The 22,803-nt window shown below is 35.1% G+C and overlaps 1 protein-coding gene across 3 annotated transcripts in view; it reads right to left on the bottom strand.

Annotated features, from left to right (window-relative positions):
• Positions 1-19,074, bottom strand: part of LOC119641291 — an 86,488-nt gene extending 67,414 nt beyond the window's left edge. The window contains exons 1-4 of one of the 3 annotated variants that reach the window (XM_038039886.1): positions 19,034-19,074; positions 16,789-16,888; positions 9,508-9,738; positions 8,904-9,436 (exon numbers count right to left, since the gene is read on the bottom strand). The gene's annotated coding sequence lies outside the window, so the exon portion shown is untranslated. Of the gene's footprint in view, positions 1-8,903; positions 9,456-9,507; positions 9,739-16,788; positions 16,889-19,033 lie in introns of those variants that run through there. The other 2 variants (XM_038039885.1, XM_038039887.1) reach the window with 2 other exon arrangements.
• Between the last annotated feature and the right edge of the window lie 3,729 nt (positions 19,075-22,803).

Below are 22,803 nucleotides of genomic sequence, written 5' to 3' on the forward strand. Positions count from 1 at the left end.
TCCCAGAGGGAGCATCCATAGTGGGGTTTGCTGACGATATAGCGATAACTATCGTGGCAAAAACTTTGGAGGTAACTACCACTACAACGAATAAAATCACCGACATGATCAAGAGGTGGCTGCGGTCAGTGCATTTGGACCTGGCGGAAGTGACTATTCAAGTGGGAGATATGAGGATACAGTCACACGAAGCCATTAATTACCTAGGAGTGATGATCGACTGCAGACTTTCATTTAAACGGCATCTGCAATACGCGGGCGAAAAGGCAGCGAAGGTAGCAAAGTCACTGGCGCGCTTATTACCAAACTTGAGTGGCCCTAGGCAAGATCGTAGAAAGCTGATCGCAGAAATGGTAACTGCGACAGTAATGTACGGCTGTTCTGTGTGGGAAAAGGCCCTCGCTATACCGTCATACACGAGATACATCCAACCAGCATACACGCTACGCGCTCTAAGGGCGCCGCATATCGGACGGTGTCGGAAGATGCGGCTGTGGCTATCGCTGGCATGTTACTAATCGACTTGCGAGCTAAAGAAGGTATGTATACGGCAGAAGTCCACAGATTGTTGGCTGAAGAGGCGAAGCAGTGAGCAAAAGAGCGACTGGTGGACGAGTGGCAGGAGAGATGGAGCAGTGGGTATCAGTAAGGGTAGATGGACGCATCGACTTATACCAGATTTGCGGCCCTGGGTGAATAGGCAACATGGTGAGGTTGACTTTTATTTAACATAGGTAATTAGCTGCCATGGCTGCTTTAGGTCATATTTGAATAGGTTTAAAATAGAGCAGGACCCATTCTGTAGTTTTTGTGAGTGCATCGAAAACGCTGAACATGTTTTCTTTGTTTGTCCGAAATACCATAACGAACGACAGAGACTACAGACGGAAATTGGAGTGTTACCTTTCCCCGACAATCTTGTGACAAATATGTTGCACGACCTGAAAATATGGAAGGCGGTAGGAGTGTTCGCCGCAAACATTATGCGAAAACAAAGACAAGAAGAGTGTCAACGCAGGCTTTTAAGTAGTGCCTAAATGGCTACCCTCCCTGTGAAGGTATGTATACCTAAACGGTCGTGCCATGGGGAAGGGAATAGGAGGGGTGGTTTATAGCGGGTTAAAGTCTCGCATTGCCCTCATGGGCGCCTGTTCATAGTTTCCCACCTCACAAAAAAAAAAAAAAAATATCAATCTGCGGCGAAGAAGATTTTAAGGTTTGGACTATCTATAACTTCCCGACAAGTTTTCTGATAGACGGCTATAGAGGAAATTCTAACCAAAACCAGCCAGGTAACGGGTTAGGTAAAAATGCGTTGAGATAGTAATTAGTGAGTGCATGGTAACGACCGCCATGTTAGATGAAACGCCCGATGCTAAAATATCTTGTTGAAGGGTAGCCCGGTTTTGGATAGCCGGTACTGTCTGGTTAATCCGAAGGCAAGAATGACTATGTCTATGTAAAATTGCATAAAGTAATGCTAAAGGCTTTATAGTTTAATTTTAAGCTCCACGGGGGTCAGGAGCCCGCTCAAAAGTACCTACGGGTAAGGGTGAAAGCTCTTCTTTAAATGGATTTGACAAAAGGTGCTTAATAATATAAAAGGGATTTGACGGAAGGCTTCTAATCGTTTTCCTAATAGAACATGAAAAATTTTATGGATTTGACGAAATTTGAATAAATGCACGCTGGAAAGTGCATACATGAAACGTCACGAATACTTACGGGTAATGGTGACACCGTTGATTTACTGCAAACACTTGTAGAAACCTTGTTTTGGTTTTCATCATTCTAAAGCGGAATAACCGAGGTAAGGCCTACCTACAACAACACTAACCAGAGTGGGTTTTTTAAGCTATACACAATATATAAATCTGGTGACCTCAGGACAGCGAGACCGCCTTCAATGGTGATCGTCTCTCCCCTCGAGGGGCTCTCAGTTTTCTTATTGATTGCCTATGGTTGTAGGCAACCCGTCTGATTAAGGCGTTAAACACACACAGATGTCTGCAAATGTTATGTTTTATGCTGTTCAGAGGTTTTTGCTAATCAAAACTCTTAATATGTTGAGGCTAGTGTTTACTTCCATCGAACCTTGAACGAAACCATCTGCAATTTTATGTTAATTCAGAAAAACGATCATAGTGAAAAAGAAGGAAGTTTTAATTAATAAAATTTAAAAGGAAAGCAAAAAAGAAAACCATTTATTATTAATATTGTATTTACATTTTGTTTGTTTTCTTGAAATAACTTTTATATAACATGTGAAAAGAAGAAAAAGGAAAGTTGTTGTTGCTGCTTACATATATTATCATATTTAGGAAATAATTTTATGATACAATCAACGAAAATATTTCAAACGAATGCATTGGCAATTAATTTATAAAATAAGATAGCAAAAAAAAAAAAAAGAAAAAAAAATAGAAAAAAGTGAAACGAAAGAAGAAAGAAAGAAACATTCATGATGCAATCACTGTTATTGTGATTAATGCAAAACATAATACACATCACTACGCCATCATATCATTACCCACCAGTGTATCTGTCTACATATCTACCTATCCTACCTATACAACTACAGGCATTAGTGTGCAGAAATTATCAATCATTTTCACATCTCATGCATCGTAAAGCAAAACAAAAAGCCAAGTTTTATGAAAATAAAATGAAATAAATATAAAACATTTTATTCACTATGAAAAATATCCATTACTTGGTTTTATTTTTTTCTTATTGCTCTCGTATTTATTAAAACTTTATATCATTTCAAAATTTTTGGTGATTTTCGTCTTTCTCTCTTTTTTTTATGATTATAATATCGCGTATCAATCGCGGAAACATTCAAGGTCTTTGGATGTATTTACGAAAAGAATAGATATATATATATATATATATATATAGGAAAAATTTATAACAAACTTAAAGTGAAACAAAAAGAGATAAATGCGTTTTGGAACTACATACCGAAAGATATAAAAATTATGCTTACAACTTGTTAGTGAACCGATTACACTCGATTATACTTTTCATTCCGCACAACCGATAATAAAAACGAGTGAAGAAGAACGAGAAGAAAAACTAAATTCGAAGGAATTCAAAAATAGGTTCAACAGAAAACATAAGACGCCTTACGCACATTATTCCGTCAAAGGAAAGACCCATAAGGGCATTAAACTCGGGCAAGGCCGGCCATTGGATACCCTACACCACTTCGCCCAACAGAGCTATTTACTCGTTTTGGTGATAAGACAGCAGAATTACGCATGCAAAGGCGCACTTTTCATGAAAGCCCGCATATTAGAGGATGCACAAAACTTCACATGATGTCATGTAAATTTAGCAAATTTAATTTACTTCATAAAAATTCTACTATTTTTCAGTTTTCGGCGTAGAAACGTGGAAAGTAGACTTTTTCTACATGCAACAGCCTGCTTTTTGTGATAACTCCTTCTTCTGTCTTAGGGTCTACACAATAGATCTATGCGATCCAAATTCCTTATTTATTTTTTTTTTTTTGAGTTGTGCGAATTAATTTAAATCATAAAATATTAAAAGTTAAACATTTTCCTGAATGGCTTATTGTTCATGAGAAATTTTACATGGGGTGATATTCACGTGTCTCAAATTTGGTCCATTTAATCAAGTTAGTATCGGGAACAAATTTTCACCATAAAACATTAACAATTAAAACTTTCTGGCATGGAAGCTTTCACTTATCCTGCGAATCCTTATACACGGTGCTATCCAGAAAACAAGACAAACGCCGTGCAAATTCCGTAGGGTGGATTTCTTTGTCAATGCCCAATTATGAATCAATTTTCACCATGAAATTTTAATATTGAATCTTTTTATTTATTTATTTATTTATTTATTTTAATTTATTTATTCGAAAAGTGGCTCTGCGCTCGACTATTTCGCTTACTCGGTGGCGAGGCATAGATTTAACTCCCTCAACCATCATTATTACTGCAGATACCTTCAGTTCATTAAATCCTCTCTGTTTGCTAATCCTAAATTCTTCTTTAAATTTGTTAACTCTAAAAGAAAAATTTCCACATATCCCTCTCATGTTTCTTTTAATGGCTCTGGTTCCTCGGATGATTTTGAAATCTCAAATCTATTTGCTGAGTATTTCCGACGAAACTTTTCGATTGCTAATTTTGAGTTATCAGCAAACTACCCATATCCTATAACTAACTCGGTTTCAATACCTAACTTGGCTATTTCGGAAGATGATGCTTTCAAAGGGTTAAGTTCTCTAAAATACAGTTGTTCGCCTGGACCTGATGGAATTCCATCATGTGTACTTAAATCTTGCGCTGTCGAGTTGTGTGGTGTGATCTCAAAGATTTTTAACATGTCCTTGTGTTCAGGTGTTTTCCCTTCATGTTGGAAGAGTAGTTTCCTTATTCCTATCCACAAGAGTGGAAGTAGACAATTTGTTGAGAACTACAGAGGCATAGCCAAGTTGAGTGTCTTGCCCAAGTTGTTCGAGCGTATTGTGACTCAGCATTTAGCCTTTGCCATTAATTCGTATATTTCTCCGCACCAGCACGGCTTTCGGAAAGGGCGATCTACAGTCACCAACTTGTTAGAGTTTACCTGCTATGTTTTCAAGGCTTTTTCTAGTGGCTCTCGCACAGATGTTATTTACACTGATTTAAGCAAAGCATTTGATTTGGTTAACCATAGACTACTTATCTTTAAACTCCAAGCCTCTGGTTTCCCACCCTACTTAGTGAAATGGATAAGCTCTTATCTGCACAATAGATCCTTCAGAGTTTTGTTTAACTCCATTAGCTCGGATGAATTCCCTGTTATGTCTGGCGTACCTCAAGGAAGTCACTTAGGTCCCATTTTATTTAGTTTATACATTAACGATCTCCCATCGGTGGTTAATTCCAGCCAGATCTTAATGTATGCTGATGATGTGAAACTGTTTTCTTCCTTCTCTGTTGAATCGCAATCACATCAGCTGCAAGGTGATTTGGATAATTTTGTTGCATGGTGCTCTTTGAATCTCCTGAAACTAAATCTGAATAAATTTAAGAAGCTTTCATTCTCAAGAAGAAAGTCATTCATTACTCAGTACTTCATAGATTCGCATAAGTTGGAGGACGTCGATTCGATTACAGATTTAGGCGTTCTATTTGACCATAGGTTACGTTTTAACTTGCATATTGAACTCTCGATTAGCAAAGCTAGGTCCGCGCTTGGTTTTATAAAAAGGTGGTCCAAAGAGCTTGATGATCCCTACATTACGAAAAGGCTGTACATGTGTTTGCTTAGACCCATACTCGAGTATGCCTCAGTTGTCCGGTCTCCTTCATATAGGTGCTACGTAGATTCAATTGAATCTGTTCAAAAGCAATTCTTGCTGTTTGCCCTTAGAAATTTGGGTTGGGATCCGATTGCCTCTCTTCCTCCGTATGAAAATAGGTTGCTTCTGCTGTCCCTACCGTCTCTTGAGAAACGTAGGTTTGTTCTTGGCGTTTCCTTTCTAATTAAAGTAATAAATGGTGCCATTGACTCACCTTCATTACTTGGTGAAATAAGCTTTGATGTCCCTAACCGCTTCTCCAGGCACTTTATCTTGGTTAAGCTTAGTCAGTGTAAATTTAATTATGAGCTGTTTAATCCGCTCAGAGTCCTTTGCAAGAACCTAAATGACGTCTACCACTTATTCTCGTTATCGGACTCTTTAAAGTCCATTAAAGCATCATTGCTTAATACGCGCGATTTACCTATGTCGTATTTAAACTAGCTTTCATCCTTAAAAAGTCGTTACGTTTCGAAAGTGAATTATTGTTAATTTATTATCGGTTGCCAGGCTTAAGCATGTTTGCGATGGCTTAGGGGTTCATTTGCAATTTGATCCTGTACGGGTTGTAAGTGTGGCCCTATGCTGATAGTGTACATGCTTTTTTTTCTTTTTTTTTTTCTTCTTATTTGTTTTATTATACTTATACTAAATTTTATTATTGATTAATATAAGTTTTGCATTATGAGCCAATTGAACTCGACTGTTATTTGTTTTGTTGAGTTTCTAGTATAAGTAGAATTATTTTATTTTATTTATTTATTTTATTCCACTTATACTAGAAACTCAACTAAACAAGTAGCAGTCGAGTTCAATAGGCTCTTAATGCAAAACTAATATTAATTAACAATAAAATTGAGTATAAGCATAATAAAACAAATAAGAAGAAAAAAAAAAAAAAGAAAAAGAAAAAAGAAAAAAAAGCATGTACACTATCAGCATAGGAGCACACTTACAACCGGTACAGGACCAAATTGCAAATGAACCCCTAAGCCATCGCAAACATGCATAAGCCTGGCAACCGATAATAAATTAACAATAATTCACTTTCGAAACGTAACGACTTTTTAAGGATGAAAGCTAGTTTAAATACGACATAGGTAAATCGCGCGTATTAAGCAATGATGCTTTAATGGACTTTAAAGAGTCCGATAACGAGAATAAGTGGTAGACGTCATTTAGGTTCTTGCAAAGGACTCTGAGCGGATTAAACAGCTCATAATTAAATTTACACTGACTAAGCTTAACCAAGATAAAGTGCCTGGAGAAGCGGTTAGGGACATCAAAGCTTATTTCACCAAGTAATGAAGGTGAGTCAATGGCACCATTTATTACTTTAATTAGAAAGGAAACGCCAAGAACAAACCTACGTTTCTCAAGAGACGGTAGGGACAGCAGAAGCAACCTATTTTCATACGGAGGAAGAGAGGCAATCGGATCCCAACCCAAATTTCTAAGGGCAAACAGCAAGAATTGCTTTTGAACAGATTCAATTGAATCTACGTAGCACCTATATGAAGGAGACCGGACAACTGAGGCATACTCGAGTATGGGTCTAAGCAAACACATGTACAGCCTTTTCGTAATGTAGGGATCATCAAGCTCTTTGGACCACCTTTTTATAAAACCAAGCGCGGACCTAGCTTTGCTAATCGAGAGTTCAATATGCAAGTTAAAACGTAACCTATGGTCAAATAGAACGCCTAAATCTGTAATCGAATCGACGTCCTCCAACTTATGCGAATCTATGAAGTACTGAGTAATGAATGACTTTCTTCTTGAGAATGAAAGCTTCTTAAATTTATTCAGATTTAGTTTCAGGAGATTCAAAGAGCACCATGCAACAAAATTATCCAAATCACCTTGTAGCTGATGTGATTGCGATTCAACAGAGAAGGAAGAAAACAGTTTCACATCATCAGCATACATTAAGATCTGGCTGGAATTAACCACCGATGGGAGATCGTTAATGTATAAACTAAATAAAATGGGACCTAAGTGACTTCCTTGAGGTACGCCAGACATAACAGGGAATTCATCCGAGCTAATGGAGTTAAACAAAACTCTGAAGGATCTATTGTGCAGATAAGAGCTTATCCATTTCACTAAGTAGGGTGGGAAACCAGAGGCTTGGAGTTTAAAGATAAGTAGTCTATGGTTAACCAAATCAAATGCTTTGCTTAAATCAGTGTAAATAACATCTGTGCGAGAGCCACTAGAAAAAGCCTTGAAAACATAGCAGGTGAACTCTAACAAGTTGGTGACTGTAGATCGCCCTTTCCGAAAGCCGTGCTGGTGAGGAGAAATATATGAATTAATGGCAAAGGCCAAAAGCTGAGTCACAATACGCTCGAACAACTTGGGCAAGACATTCAACTTGGCTATGCCTCTGTAGTTCTCAACAAATTGTCTACTTCCACTTTTATGGATAGGAATAAGGAAACTATTCTTCCAACATGAAGGGAAAACACCTAAACCCTTTACCAAACAAAAATTCAGTTTTCGTCGGGTACAGCGGCAATCAGAAACTAGTGATGGAAAGAAAGGACATGGGGAAACAGATGGCCGCAGCTTAGTGGGTGTGTGTCCCGTTTGCAAGTGTTACGATTCTACCGAATGAGCACTATAGCTGCCACCAAAGTAAACTCTACCGTACTTAAAATTAGAACCCGCGGACCCTGACTTGTTTGAATTATACTTATCCAAGTTCGAATTGAAAGTGCAAACATTTGAAATGCGAACACAAACTAATGCGAGTTGATTTCTTCCAAGGTAAATGGGCGAGAATGCTGCGAGTAGTCCTATTAAACGCTTTGATGGGTGGACCAATCGCTTGTTCTTCGTGTAAGACTTGCCCTGAAAGGACATTTTTCGCATCTGTTTTGGCATGTACCATTTTTTTATTATAATTTTTTTTTATTCCAATATATTTCGTGATGTAAGGTTTTTTTTTATTTTTCATGGAATAGTTTTTTCTTTCTATTTTCAGTTATTACCTAGATTAACAGCTATGCAGTGATCCCCACTTTTTTTACTTGCCACATTGACGCCACACCAGCGTAAATATGAACAGATGGCCTCAAGGAAGGGAACACAAAATCAAGGTTACTTTACATGAACAGAAAATTTAATAAATGAGCTGCAAACGTATTCACACACTCACAGTTAATCAACTCCTAGTTGGCTTCCGCGAATAGCTTTCTGTTAAACAAGTTAACCACGGGAGAGTTTGTAAGCTCCGTTTGTTCAAAAAAACACATTCTATATACTCTTTCATGCTCGTTATGTACTGTAATTAGAGTTTTTAATAATATAATATGATTAAATTAAATCAGCTTTTTATTGAAGAGTGCTGTGGCCGTTAACAGGCTAATTTAGTTAAAACAATTTTATCGTGATATTTATATTTTAAGTCGTAGATTACTTTGATTACTTTGAACGTGTATAGCAAGTATATGCAACTTGTAAAAATAAAAAATTTTCCTTACCAAAATTTTTTGTAATTTTATAGTCAAGGTCTAACTTGTCGGTCTTGTCGAGACGCACTGATTGTTTGAAGAACGAATTCCGACTCAAAACTTACCCTCTCTCCGTATCTGTCACCCCTTTATATTATTTTATGTTCGTATAAGCGTAATAGTACAGCAAATATCTAAAGGCCATACATTGGAATATTATCCCTATTTTAGTGAACGTCAATCCAGGTCGATTCCATGTAGATTATTTACGAGACAATGGCTTAATTACTACGGCTATTACACCCTTTCTTGTTCTTGTAGCATTTATATAATTCTTAAATTCTATGATCTGTTCCAACTAAGTCACAACGAGAGCGTTCCCCAGGCGAATCTAACGTTGCCTCTTGTTTGTTGGATTACTTCGTCCTGGCTAAAACACTAATCTCTCCGGATCTTCCTGTTCACGAGTTGATCGGATTGATGAGTATTTTAAATTCTGCAATGCGTTCCGCTTGACGGAGTAAACGCTCCTGTCATTTCCTCGAAAGCTAGATTTGTCACAATCGGCATTGCCAATCGATTTTCAATTACATCCGAAATCAGCCGGCATGCCTTCGAAAGTGATATATCACCTGGTTGGTTATGATGACAATAAGCTCTACGATATATTAATATAGCTTTACAATACGTAAAATAAAAAGTTAACTTAAACGTGGGACCAATACGAACCTGGCGCTGTGGTCCTTCTAAATTTAGTTTTTTTAATAAAAAAATAACAAGTACGAACACTATAGAAAGCCACGACCAACCATTAATATCCTAAACCATCCAATAGCCGTTCGTAGAGCGGCGATGCATGGAAAGTGAACGAAAATGGTGGTCGAAAAAGTGATGCGATCCGAACCGTTTTCAATAGCGTTCCTCCTTGGGCCAAGACACAAATGTCTCAAAAGTTATGACCTGCAGGTTGAAAAAAGAAAAAAAAGCCAGACGAACAAACAAGCTTAGATTGATTTACAACAATGTGATTTAAAAAGTGATTCTAAATTGATTGGTGTAATGAAAGCTGGATCTATCTTAAGTTCTTCTGGGTGTTGCATACATTCGCCGATATTTAGCACGCCCTAGCGCCATAAGCGGTGTAAGTATAAGAACTATACTTAAGAACTAAGTATAAGAACTAAGCTTATGCCTTAACAACACATTTTTTCTCCATTTTTGCAATACCAGCAGTGAAAGGGAACGACAGCTGGCGAGCATAACTGGCTAATTCAAGTTGTTGGAATTTGTAGGGATTTTCTAGAAAGAATTAAGACGTGTTTGTATGTGTTGCAAATAGCAAAAATTTCGGAAATTTCGGAAATTTCGGAAAAAGATTAAAGGTTACCCTAACCTCAATCAATATTGTTCATGGAGCTTAACGCCAATTAAATCAAGGCAACAATTTGAGTTATAATTCCATATTATTGCATATTGATGCGAGAGATAGAGAGAACTTCCTCCGCTTAGTCAATGGTGCGCATATAAAGGAAAAACGATATCTGAAAATACGTCAAATCACTTCCTACAATCCAGTGATGTATTCTTAATAAAATAATTAACACATTAACATCTTAACTTATCGATATGTATATCTAAACAACAGTAATAATGCTATAAATGTCTAGAATAACATCTAATGAAATAAATATACAATGAATTGAATTGAAAAATTATTAAGCAATACTTGTTGTACATGTAGTTGGTTTTTCAACATTTTTGTGTTCTCTTCAGCATCACTAGCTTGAGAAACAAAATATAATATATATGCATATATGTATGCGCGCGTGGATGCATGTGTAGTGTATATTATATATAGTGAGGATGTCGCACCAGTAGGTGTCGATGACGTTTTATGCCATGAGAAAACACTCGCGCCAACAAATGGAATCATATCTCTTTACTAAATAACCGCAACGCAGGTTTAAATTTTAGGCTAAAACCATAACAAGACAAAAATATCAAACATATATACAACGTAATATACATATGTACATATTATGTCATATACAAACTAGACTTTTCAGATTTTGTGCGATTGAAATGTGAGTGATGCGCGACTATATAAGGTAATGAAAAAACATAGAGGAAGCAAAAGTAAGAAATTCGAAAAAAAAAAAACAGACAAGGAGATGGAGAAGCAAATCAAAACAATACTTGAACGTGGTTATTGACGATGATGAGCAGCAGCGCGTTGAAGACAATCACCGGCACAACGAGGCAATGTATTAAATTAATGAATAACGAACAAGTGAAAACATTAAATGCACTCTAAAGTGAATTTTACACATTCAACGATTGGATCGTAGGCTGTCATTACCTTTTTGTCAGTTAAAGCGATTTTATATTTGTTTAATGAATAGTTGCGGGTATAAAGGCATGAATAGCACAATCTATAATCCATGAACAAGTTAGAGGTGCAGGGGTCAGGAAAACTGACCGCTTCACTCCTAGACTTCTGCTAATCCATAGCGTAAGTGGAAGGTAAGGGAGTTATTCAGTACTTTTCAGTTGTAATTCCACATTTTAACGCTAGCATTTCCCGACGATTTATATTGATGTTGCCCTTCTAATGATTTATCCTTCGTTTAAGGATACAAAGTTAGAAAGTAAAAATTGTTAATTAGAATGGATCCCTTTAGTTCGCACTTGAAGAGAATAATAGGAAAATCAATTTTCTCGAACCAAGTCTTGGAGTTACGATTAAAAAGGAAAGCATCAGTTTGTCGCATAAGTAAGCAGGGAGACCAATATGACCTTTTATAGACATACTTTAAAGCTATCTATCATAGGCTTTGCATATGTAAGGCCCCCTACTACAGCTGGTATGAAAAGCAAGCGCTTGGTGACGCCCAATTGGCTTTTTAAGTGCAGGTCAACCTTAGCCAAAATTGAGACATTAAGAAGACGATATTGAAAAGGCGAATTGGCTTACACTGTTTTTCGAAGGGAAAGCATAACAATTGATTTGTAATTCTTCGCCGGAAGGTATTACCTTTCAGTTGTGCAACCACAACGTGCCGATTAGATAAAAGTGCCGACTACCAAGTCCGTGTTCGCGGCTACAAATTTCAGTGCTGTTTGTGGCCGTACTTCGTCAATGTTCAGCCAGCAAAAGCATTACACTTGGACACACTTTCACTGCTGTACTTATTATTTATTTCTATTTTTCTGCTGTCACGTCCTATTTACTTTGACCATTTTCGTGTTACGGACAGACGTCGTCCAGGCACATTAAAAAAAAGGGAAGAAATATACATCATATTGTACACCTATACCGGGAATCGAACAGGCAACAGGCAACAGGCAACAGGCAACATCGAGCTTGATATCTAGTAAACTTACATATTTTTTTAGGAGTTTCGAATTGATCGAGTTCTGTGCCAAAAAACGGCAAAAGCTTTTCCCTTAAAATATAGGTATTTTTTCTAGTACACGCCCGAACAGAAAACTGCTCATGCACACTTCTAATACTTTGTTTTCAGAAATATTATACACATCCGCGGCCAGCGCCCTCTAAAAACAGATATGCTCGGTCTTCATTATAATATTTCTTTTTTCCCGAAATACTTAATTGCCCTACAGCATATCATCATGATTTAGATCTGATGGGCATCCATGGATTGTAAGTTATAGAGGCCGCAGTTAGCTGCTTTACGATGTGGTCCAAGTATTTTTATTATATTCATATATGTATATATATATTTTTTTTGCATTAAAAATTTCATTTTGCTTTCATTTTCTTCCCTCAGTTTTTTCTTTCTTTGAAAAAGAAAACAGAAAACAAAAAACCCGAAACGTCATCACCTTTTAAAAACAATTTCTACTTTTTACAATAATAATTATTATTTACAGTAATCGCAACAAAAAAGAAAAACCAAAACAACGAAATCTAATCTTTTGATGCAGTGTTTGAAACTTCAAAACCGTTCGTAGCTTTCAAATGAAGTTTACCGGTATTTACAAATCATTAAATAAAAAAAAAAAAACAAAAAAGTCTGTCTTTTAATAAATACTAATACAGGTAGTGTACCTGTGTATATATGTGCGTTGAACAATTAGATACTTTTTGTTTTTTTTACATTTGTGCTTACAGGGTGCTTGCATACATACGTATAGGAAACTATTTTTTTGTTTTACTTTTTTCTGGCTTTTTCAAAGTTGTGTTGCGTGTTTCATTGTTTGTCTGGTTATAGAGGCCGTTAAAAGCGTTTTCTTTAAAAGTTCGTTGTTGAGAGGTAGTTTTCTTTAGATATCTGAGAGTTTTTAAGAAAATTTATTGCATAATATATTCATGGTGTGTAAATGAGTTGCCCATGCATTTGAGTGAGTAATTTGCACACTGTGTCTTGTTTGTTGCTCCGCTAAAAATCGAATGACTTTAGAAAAACAAGCCACTCAACTTATAATAAAGTATGCAGATCTTTGTTGTTGTTCCATTTATTTAGTTCAATCAGTTTCTGCTATTATAAAGAAAATATTCAAGCGCTCAAGCGTTGTTATAGTAAAACAAACATATGAATCTTTTTGTTTCACTCGATACGATTTGAGTGAGATTTTGTCTTACTCTTGCCTCATTGAAAATGCTAGTCATGTAATATTCAGAATTAAGCCGTTTTTGCATAGATTTGTCGAAAACCTTTTTTATATTACTATAGAACTAATAGTGAATGCATATCATCATGCGCTCTTTAAATTCTAATTAACATGCGACCTCTAGACTTTGCTAAACACAAAACGTAAAATGTAGGTGATTGAATGTGTTTTCGCTTCTTGTCAGCAAGTTCTTTCAAACAATGTTATCTCAGACCATTTATCTTCTTCTTTAATGCTTTAATGCTTCTGTTGATTGTTTATAATGCCAGCAGTTGAGTTCTCTTTTATTAACAGTTTGTTCTATATATTTTCAAGTTTCTTTTTTCTTCTTCTCCTTTCATTAAATAGCAATGGGTGTTGGTAGGCGTACGTCGCGATATATAACTTTCGATATTTTTATTTTCATCAATTTGTTTGTACTATTTACTAAGCTTTGTAGATGTAAGCACAAGAATCGTTGCAAAGTAAACGTAAGATCTTTACCTTGCACAGATCCTTAGACCTATCTGTCATTTCGTTTTTTCTTTCTTATCAACAGAAATTATGAAAAAATTCAAGACACCCCACCAAGCTAGCCTATACTTATATTAATGTTTAGGCGCTTGCTACCAAGTGGCGGCATACTGCGAAGTAGGGAAAAGCGGCCAAATGATTGTAAAAAGCATTAATTTGTATAAACATATGCAAAGATTAAGTAATTGTTGCAAACATACACATATAAAAAATAGAAGAATTGATAATCAAAATATTGAAAAAGTAAGTTAATGCCACTAACCATTATGCCGTGTTTGCGGACCAGTGCAGTGTGCAGATCTGTTTATAAAGAGTTCTTAGAAAAAAAAAAAGGGCATTTCAAAGTTTCGGCACGTCTCAAATCTCGCAGATCTTATAGGCCATTATGAAAACGTATGTTTATTGCCATGTTCAAGATTCGTAATGACAAAAATCGCCCGCGAAGAAACGATAAATAAATTGTAGAAAATTAAATTAGTTTGGACATGTTTTCAAATATTATTGCAAAGAACTGACCAAGCATGTCTTAGCAAAGATTCGAATCATTTTGAAGATACCCAAACTTTTAGCTAAAACGAAAAAATGGGTTATCTATGATGAGATCATTTCACGCCAGTAAAATAACAAGACTTTGGTGTAACGCTCTACTTGACCAATTTAGCTTCGCCTGCGTTTGTTGGATATTGAAAAATCAAATCCCCTACGTCAAGCAACGAACTGCTTTGATTGAGGACATAAACTTCAATCGAGGAAATGCGTCTTTTTAGAAGAAAGCCAACAAGCGTTACATAGATGTCAGCCAGCATGCTGCCAACTTAAGAAATACAACTCCACTCAAATGGAAAGGTCTTACCAAGTTCTGATTACAGCGTTATATATAGGAGAGTACAAAATAAATCTCAAAAAATTAAATCAAAAAAGTGCAGATCATCGCCATTAAAAAATTTCACGGAAACTCCGATACACCATTGAAAATAATGAGACCTATCAGAGACGGTGTTGGCAGGCGTCCATTATGTTCTCGTGGCTCCAATACAACACAAAAAAGTTAATTTTACGTTTTTAATCAACTTTTTACGGTTTTTTTTATTCCATTTTTTTTTTGTACGACCAATCACGCAGGCCATGGACGGAGACCTCCCATAGATGCATTACGATATCAGGTAAAAAGAAGTAAGGCGAGAGCTTTACTGGGAGGAGCGGGCGAGTTCAAGTGTTGTGTCTTCGAGTACTGAGTCGAGCACTGATTACAGCTATGACCGCACGACAGTTGTGGTTAAAGTGTGGTCTACCGTGATACTAAATATTAAACCTGGCTAGGTAGTCTTGTAGACTTATTAATTACTTGGCTGTGCGGTGGTTATGCTGGTCACCTTTATTAATAGTTCTCTTTAATTTCTGAGAAAAGCAACCAGGGGGCACTGAGCAAGGTGACGAATATAGGATGGATTATGGTCCTAGATCTTTAAGCTTGTATAACACGGTTACATGCTCACGTCACCATATAAGTTTTAATAAAGAAATAAATCTCCATATTTTTTATCCTAATTAGAGTCGTACAACGCAGATCGGTTCTAAATATCGCGACATGTGGACTCCCTTGATAAATTTCGAAACAGTCGCTTTATATAATAACGAAAAACATGACGTTCGTCTCCTTTAGTAAAATAGACTTTCTTTTCTTCCAGCCAAGCCGACCTGTTTATATCAATGTTGTGAATGAATGATTCCGCATTGGATCGATGTAAAGGAATGTTGGTATACACGTGCGCGCACACGTAACGGAGATGTCTTGCAAATGTATATTAAGTTGGCAACTAAGTTCGCGTTGTTTTTTTAAATTCTAACATTACAGATGCCATTAAATATTTTTGGCATAAGTGGAAAAAATTTAAATCATTCAGAAGAGGAGGTTTTCTCCTACCGAAAGCACAGTGCTTCGTCTTTTTGAAATATCAAGTTGAGGAAAAAATAGCGGAAAGATTGGTATCCACTTGATTGGTATGCAAGGTTCAAAAATGAAAACTTTGATCTAAAACACACACCTTGTCCTGGTCATTGAGTTGATTTCGATGAAGGACGAAATGGACGGCATCTACACTGCTATAGAGAAGCATTTAGATGGCTGTTCAAGAGAAAGGATCTAATCATCAACATGGAATTCTGTTGTTGGGCGGCAGCGCCTGCACAACATGATCGAGGAAGCCATTGAAACGCATAGCTAGAAACTGCTTCCACGTTCGCTGTATTTCCCCAATTTGGTACCAACGGATTTCGACCTTTTTCGATCTCTTTCAGATGATCAATGAGTTTCGTTCAATACCGAGGTTTCGCAATTTGATTGGACGAACTTTTTAAGTCGAAACCGGACGACTTCTGTTATCGGGATATTGAAAATCTTGTGTAACGTTGTGGGGAAGTCGTAAATAGCAAGGGAGAATGCATTGTTGATTAAAAAACTTTTAAAATATTGTAAAAGAAACGGTGGGAAGTTCGTTGTCGACTGACATATAATGATAGATACATTGCTTAGATACATTTATTTATTTGTTTTTGTTTTATACACGCAACCTATAAAAACTGTAAAACTATGCATAACTATTTTATACGAATATTAATCAGGGAGAGGATATCTTGGATTCAATGTAATGCTAATATGGTTTTTTTTTTATTTTTTTTTTTTTTGTTTTAAGCAGATATCAATCTTCTCGTTAGCCATGAATTCGTTCTGAGTAAAAGAGTTCTTAAGACTTTAGCGCATAAAAGAGAGAGGAGGAAATGATGTCAAATTGTTGTGGCATTTAAAAACTTTTTTATAAAAAAGCTCAAAATTAGTTTTCATTGCATTGCATCATTACTTACCTTTTCTCAAACGTTTCTCAATTTTAGTGGAAAGGTAAGACCAAGAAATTTTTCTGGAAAAATTCTGCTTCAGCTCTCTTGCCAAAAATTCCTCAATCAGCTGTTAATTATTATGAAAATAATAATTATATTATTTTTTTAAATATTTTTAAAAATTTTTCCTTTCAATTTCCATAAAAAAAAAAAACAAAAAAAACGAATAAAAGTTTTCACTTGTTTTGCGTGTTTCACTTGTTAAGAAATATAAGAAAAAAAAAAAAAAAAAAAAAAATTAAACAAAAAAAACAGCAATTGCTTAACCACTTTTTCGCATTTTGTTATGTTGCGACCACTTGGTTTTTGCTTTTTTCACGTTTTATTACGTTTTCTTCGCGCTTCATTTTCCTCCTGATTTAAACAAAGCGTAGCAAGCAATGGAGCCAAAGAAACATTTCAATTAATTTCACTTTCTATAGTTAACAGTTTAAAATAATAAAAGTCAATTTTTTTATTGCTATTGTTGTTGTTGTTTTTTATATGTATATACAAATATACATATTATTTTTTTTTTTTTATTAATTGATGATGATTTTTCATTAAATATAACTTTATATTTGTTATTTTCTTATATATGTAGAAAAACAAAGTTTTTATTTTATTTTTTTTAAAACTTAATGGTTTTTCAACTTTATTTTATCCTATTTATGAAATTTATAAGAGGTTGTTCTTGTTTTTCTTTTTTTAACGCTTCAACGCGTCATTGAATGGAATCATGGAACCATGTTAAAATTTTTAAATTATTTCAATCTTTTTTTTTTTGAGTTTTCCGTTTTCGGTTAAATCGATTTCGCGTGCGCTAACCTAAGTTTATGGTCACAACAATTCTGATAAGGAAACAAACGGATGGCTAATGGAAAAATTTTCACCAAGAAATATAATAACGCATATGGTACAACGCAGTGACTTAGCAAGTAAAGAGAATCTAATAAGTTAATGCCAGACTCTTGGTGATATTTCAACTTATTCGGCTTACTGACTGCGCGTTGTTTTTAACAACAACGGTAATCAAAGGTGCCGGGCGACTATGTTTGAAGAGAAAAGGAAGGATCGGGAAGAGGTTCGCTCTTTATGCTACAACGAAGAAAATCGATTCATGGAAAGGAAAGTTCGGTGAGGTATGTCTTTCACGCAAAATCTCTTATTTTGATCATGATAATCCCTGAAGTCGGGCAAATGTTAATCCGAAATTATTATGGAAGGTATTCCGCGACAATTGAAAAGCTCGAAAGGCAGATGATTGAAATTAATTTATTGACGCGCCCACTCCAAGAAAAAAAGTTGTTTGGTAATGATGTAATGCGTATAGCAGCGAATGCATGCTTTTTTAATTCTTTTATATGCTTTTCCTTCTTCTCTTTGTGTCTTTTTAATTATATTATTATTTGTTTTTTTTTTTTTAATATATTTTCTATTGGATTTGTAAGAAAAAAAAGAATTTAAGGTGTATTTTTCGAAATGAAAAAGTAATTTCAAATAAAACGTGGAAAACGTTATGTAATAGCCTCCACAGCCTCGCGTAATAGAGTTATTCGCATAACGAGCCTTCAAAACAAGGCGTTTAATAGGAAGTGGGCAAGAAAGTGGTCCGATTCGAACTATTTGCAATGGCGTTTCTCATTCGGCCAAAACACGTCAGTGTATCAAATTTCATCAAAATATCCTAAATATAGTGGCTTGTAGATTGAAACGATCAGATAGGTGTACTGGATCGATCGGTATGATGGAAAAGGGGTTTATCTGAAGTCCTTCTGGGTGTTGCATAAATGCGCACAAACTTAATGTACCCTTGTCTAACCCTTAATTATGAAATAATTAATTTTGGAGTCGGTCGTTTTTCTAAAAAACCCAAATCTATAAATAACAAATAAAAAATTAATATAAAAAAAAAAATTTCTCTTTAATATTTATTTTCCAGTTAAAAAGTATAATATAAAATAAAATTGAAATTTTTTATGCTTCTCTTAACGATTGTAAGGGAAACTTTTTAGTTTTTTAGTTTAGTTTTTTGTTTTAGTTTATTTTCTTTTTAATTTGGTTTCTTTTCGATGAGACAGACTTCTCTTTGAATGTTTTAAAATATTTTCAAAATAAAATGTATTTTCACTTTTAAGAATTTTATTTTTTTTTGTACTCTCGATATGTTCGCCTATTCTTTTTATACGAAATTAAAAAAAAAATTATTAGTTCTAAAGATTAATGATCTCACCATTAAGGTTTTAATTAAAATTTTTTTTTTTTGAATTTTGATGTTTTCCGAATAAATTTATTTCTTTTTTATTTCCTCTCGTTCTAATTTCAATTGCACTAAATTTTTCTTTTGCGTATTTTTTTTTTTTTTTTTTTTTTTTTTTTTTTGATATTTTTATTGGTCAACTTTCAGTCTGAACTCATATTTCAAAAAACCAGCCAGAGCTCAGCCATACAATCAAAAAACAATAGAAAAGCAAACGCACTCGTTGACTTACACAACTCAACTGAAGCTTATTTCTTACATTCAAATAGCCGCTCACTGATCTGCATGTGCTTGTGTGTGTGTGTGTGTGTGCTGCAGATACAAGCATATAAGCAAGCTTACTTACATTAACATACACTAATACACATGTGTGTATATGCGTGTTTGTCATATCGTTTCTTTAGCTGGTTCCAATTTACTTCACTTGCTTTTTTGGTATTTTTTTTTATATTTTTGCTTTTAAAGCCCCAACGGTTTTGTTTTCCTTTTTTTTTTGTATATATTATTAAATTTTTTTTTTTTTTGTTTTTTTTTTGCTGTTTATTTCTTTCTACAGCTCGCTAAGCTGCCGCTGCTTTGTATTTCTTTTTGTCTTTGCTACTTAGGTATTTAGGTGTTTATTTGTGCTTTTGTATATTAGGGAATGTGTGTGTGTGTGTGTGTGTGTGTATGTATGTATGTGTCCTTGTGTGCATGTGTTTGTATTTGCTTGTCTCTTATGTTTTAACAAATCTTTGACTTTGTTGCTGTGTTTTACTTGCTATTTGCTGTTGCTTTGCTTTTTACCGTTGTTTATTGTTGGTAGGTGGCTGGCAGCATACCAACCTGGCTGGCATAACCAACAACAGCAATAATATGCACTAAACTGTAGCTTTTGCATTTAACTTTATCTTACACAATATTGTTGTTGTTATTAATACTTTTTTCTTATTTTTTTTTTTTATTTTCATTTTATATTTTATTTCGGTTTATAAAAGCTTTGCGTTGCTCTTTGAAATTTAAGCTTTTATTTAACATTTTTAATATATTTTTTTTTTTTATAAGTTTTCGAGCCGTTGCAAAAAGTGTTCGATCTTGGCTTGCATAGTATATTGATTCTTTTATTTCGGTTGGTAACAATCGAAAAGTGCTTTATACGAACCAGTGTTTTAAGTGATGGCTTTTTACAACTGAAAGAGAAAGACAGAGGGAGAGAAAGAGCGCGTATAATAAATTATTGATTTTAAATGAGATGCAAATCTTAGGCTCGTCAAAAAATAAAACCTCATTTCATTTGTTCTGTAATATATCGACAATGCTCTTCCTGAGAAGTGAGGCTTCCTTTGTCGTTGCTTCGCAAATTGTGTGTTTGATTTTGATGTCAAATAAAACTCTTCTTAAACCATATGCTAAGAATTCTTTATAAGCGGTTTTAAAATTCTATAAAAAGCAATAATTAAATATAGTGTCCTGTGAGTGAGGAGAGAATGAAAGATGGAATCGGTTTTTAGTAATTATCGAAACTTAAACGAGGAGCTTAAATTTCGCTCGTTTTCAACGGAAGAGCGAGACGGGCAAACATTTTTGAATTCATTCCATTTTTTATATTGACCGATATTTATATATATATATATACATATACATATACATGTACGTACATATAGAAACTAGAAAACCTTTATATATTCTCTGGTAGATACAGTACATTAGAACTTCTTCTATATACTTTTGCTTAGACTAATATAGGGGTTTTACACATAACATCAATCAAATTGAGCATAGACTAATTCTGCGGCAAACAATTTTCATACAATGCTCAGTTCAAAAGTTGGGAAAATTTACAAACTTCATTTAAGCGACTCCAAGTGTAACAGTCCATGTAAGCGAAAGTTTAATACTTTCTGGCAGCAGGATTACCGTACAGCGTACCAAATAAGAAGCGCGACTGTCAAGCCAACGTACCTAGCTTTCAAGACTCCGTCCGATAGACCATGTTTTAATTCCGAATGGTGTGTCCTCACATTATAGTGCGATCTCCATAAATGAAGGCATAACACTTACCGATCTGGCATACACCTGCCAGGCCACGTTTGTAGCCTGCCACTCTTTTGCAACCTTTTTGTCCCCGATCCGATATGTGTAGGGGAAGTCACAATATGATATAACATTAAATTGATAATATTGTATTAGTGTAGCGAGAAGACGTACGCATCGGCACAAAGAAAAAATAATTCTTTTACTAAAAACGAAAATGCGTATTACTTGCTTGGATATCTACAAATATTACAGGTGAGATTGAGTAGAGATGAATTTCAGATGCAAAAGGTCGTCAATCAAAGTTGGGAGAGCCTAAATTACTTTCTGATTTTCAAAACGCAGCACATCGAAGACGTCGATATTGGGTTTTAATAATACAATGAAGCAGATATATGTTTCCACTCTCTTTTTTTTAGGACACGCCTATTTTTTTTTTGCTATTTTGAGGTGTTTTTGTAAGCATACTGCTGTGAAGACCCGTCAAATTGACGGGTAACTTTTCTCAGCCGTCACAATCGCAAAAGTGAAGATTGGAGGCTGAAATGTGGCTAAAATAATCTCGGGAAACATTAACAATTTCCTCATATTTTAGCCTAAATCTAATGTTAATGCTTAAGAATTAAGACTAGGCTCACATTTAGCATACGTAAGAGATTACGAATGCTGGCATCAGAAAAGTCCACTGCTGTGATTAAAATTAGTGAGACTAAAGTATCAATGCGCACAACGGTTAAATCCAATGATTGGGATCTTTCTCTAGCAAAGATTAGTGCATGTTTAATATACTCTTGTAAATCCCCCAAATTTTACCGATAACCGATAAATCGTTTATAATCTCAATATCGCGTTAACGTATATTTAAAAACAGATTACAGAATGAAAATCTCAAGAGAATTTCTGGTGCCAAACCAAATGAAGTTTGATAGAAAAATCAATTAATTACATTTTGAAACTGATTTAGGCACGCTTTCTTTCGTACATTGTTTTTTGTTGTAAAACTCACGCTTGCAAGAATAGAGGTAAAAAGCAGCGATTTGGCACTTGTCTTTTCGTTTTATGATCAAGCGTCATATGTTAAGGTTCAGAAAAAATGTGCCACAACAATGTTAGTGGCAGGGAGACAAAACTTAAAGCACGGATACAAATTATATATAAGTGTGAAAAAAATCTTGCCGAATAAAGCGAACTGTGGTAGCGTGCATGAGGAACCTTAACCCTGTTTCAAAAACGAATAGTCTTTTTTTTTGTGACCACCCATGCAAGGGGTGCCATGATGCGCATGCTACAAAGGAGTGGTCAGACGAAGATAGGCAATGGTGCGTTCCCGATCGGCACGTATTATACATCTACCCACCGAGGACTCACTGTAGCTACGACCACGCACCAATCGTAATTCGAATACCGTATTGAGAATTGAAACCGCCTCGAATGACCGAATACTCGATTTTCTTAATATGATTGCAGGCCTCTTCTTACCCTTTAACTTAATGTGTTACATATTTGAAACTGGCATAAAGGCGAACATATCTCTCGTGCATGTATTATTTGTGCGAACGCTTTGTGAACGCTTAAAGCTATTGTTAAAAATTGTTGCTTTCTCGCTACATATGTATAAATTGTGCTTCTATATTCTTATGAATATTTCTACATTTATTGATTTTTTTTTTATTTTTTTTTTTTTTGCTGAAAACTACGAATTTATAAATATGTAATTAAAAGTTATTTTT

The sequence above is a fragment of the Glossina fuscipes genome, unplaced genomic scaffold (genome assembly GCF_014805625.2).
Source record: "Glossina fuscipes isolate IAEA_lab_2018 unplaced genomic scaffold, Yale_Gfus_2 147, whole genome shotgun sequence".
NCBI classification, from domain to species: domain Eukaryota; kingdom Metazoa; phylum Arthropoda; class Insecta; order Diptera; family Glossinidae; genus Glossina; species Glossina fuscipes.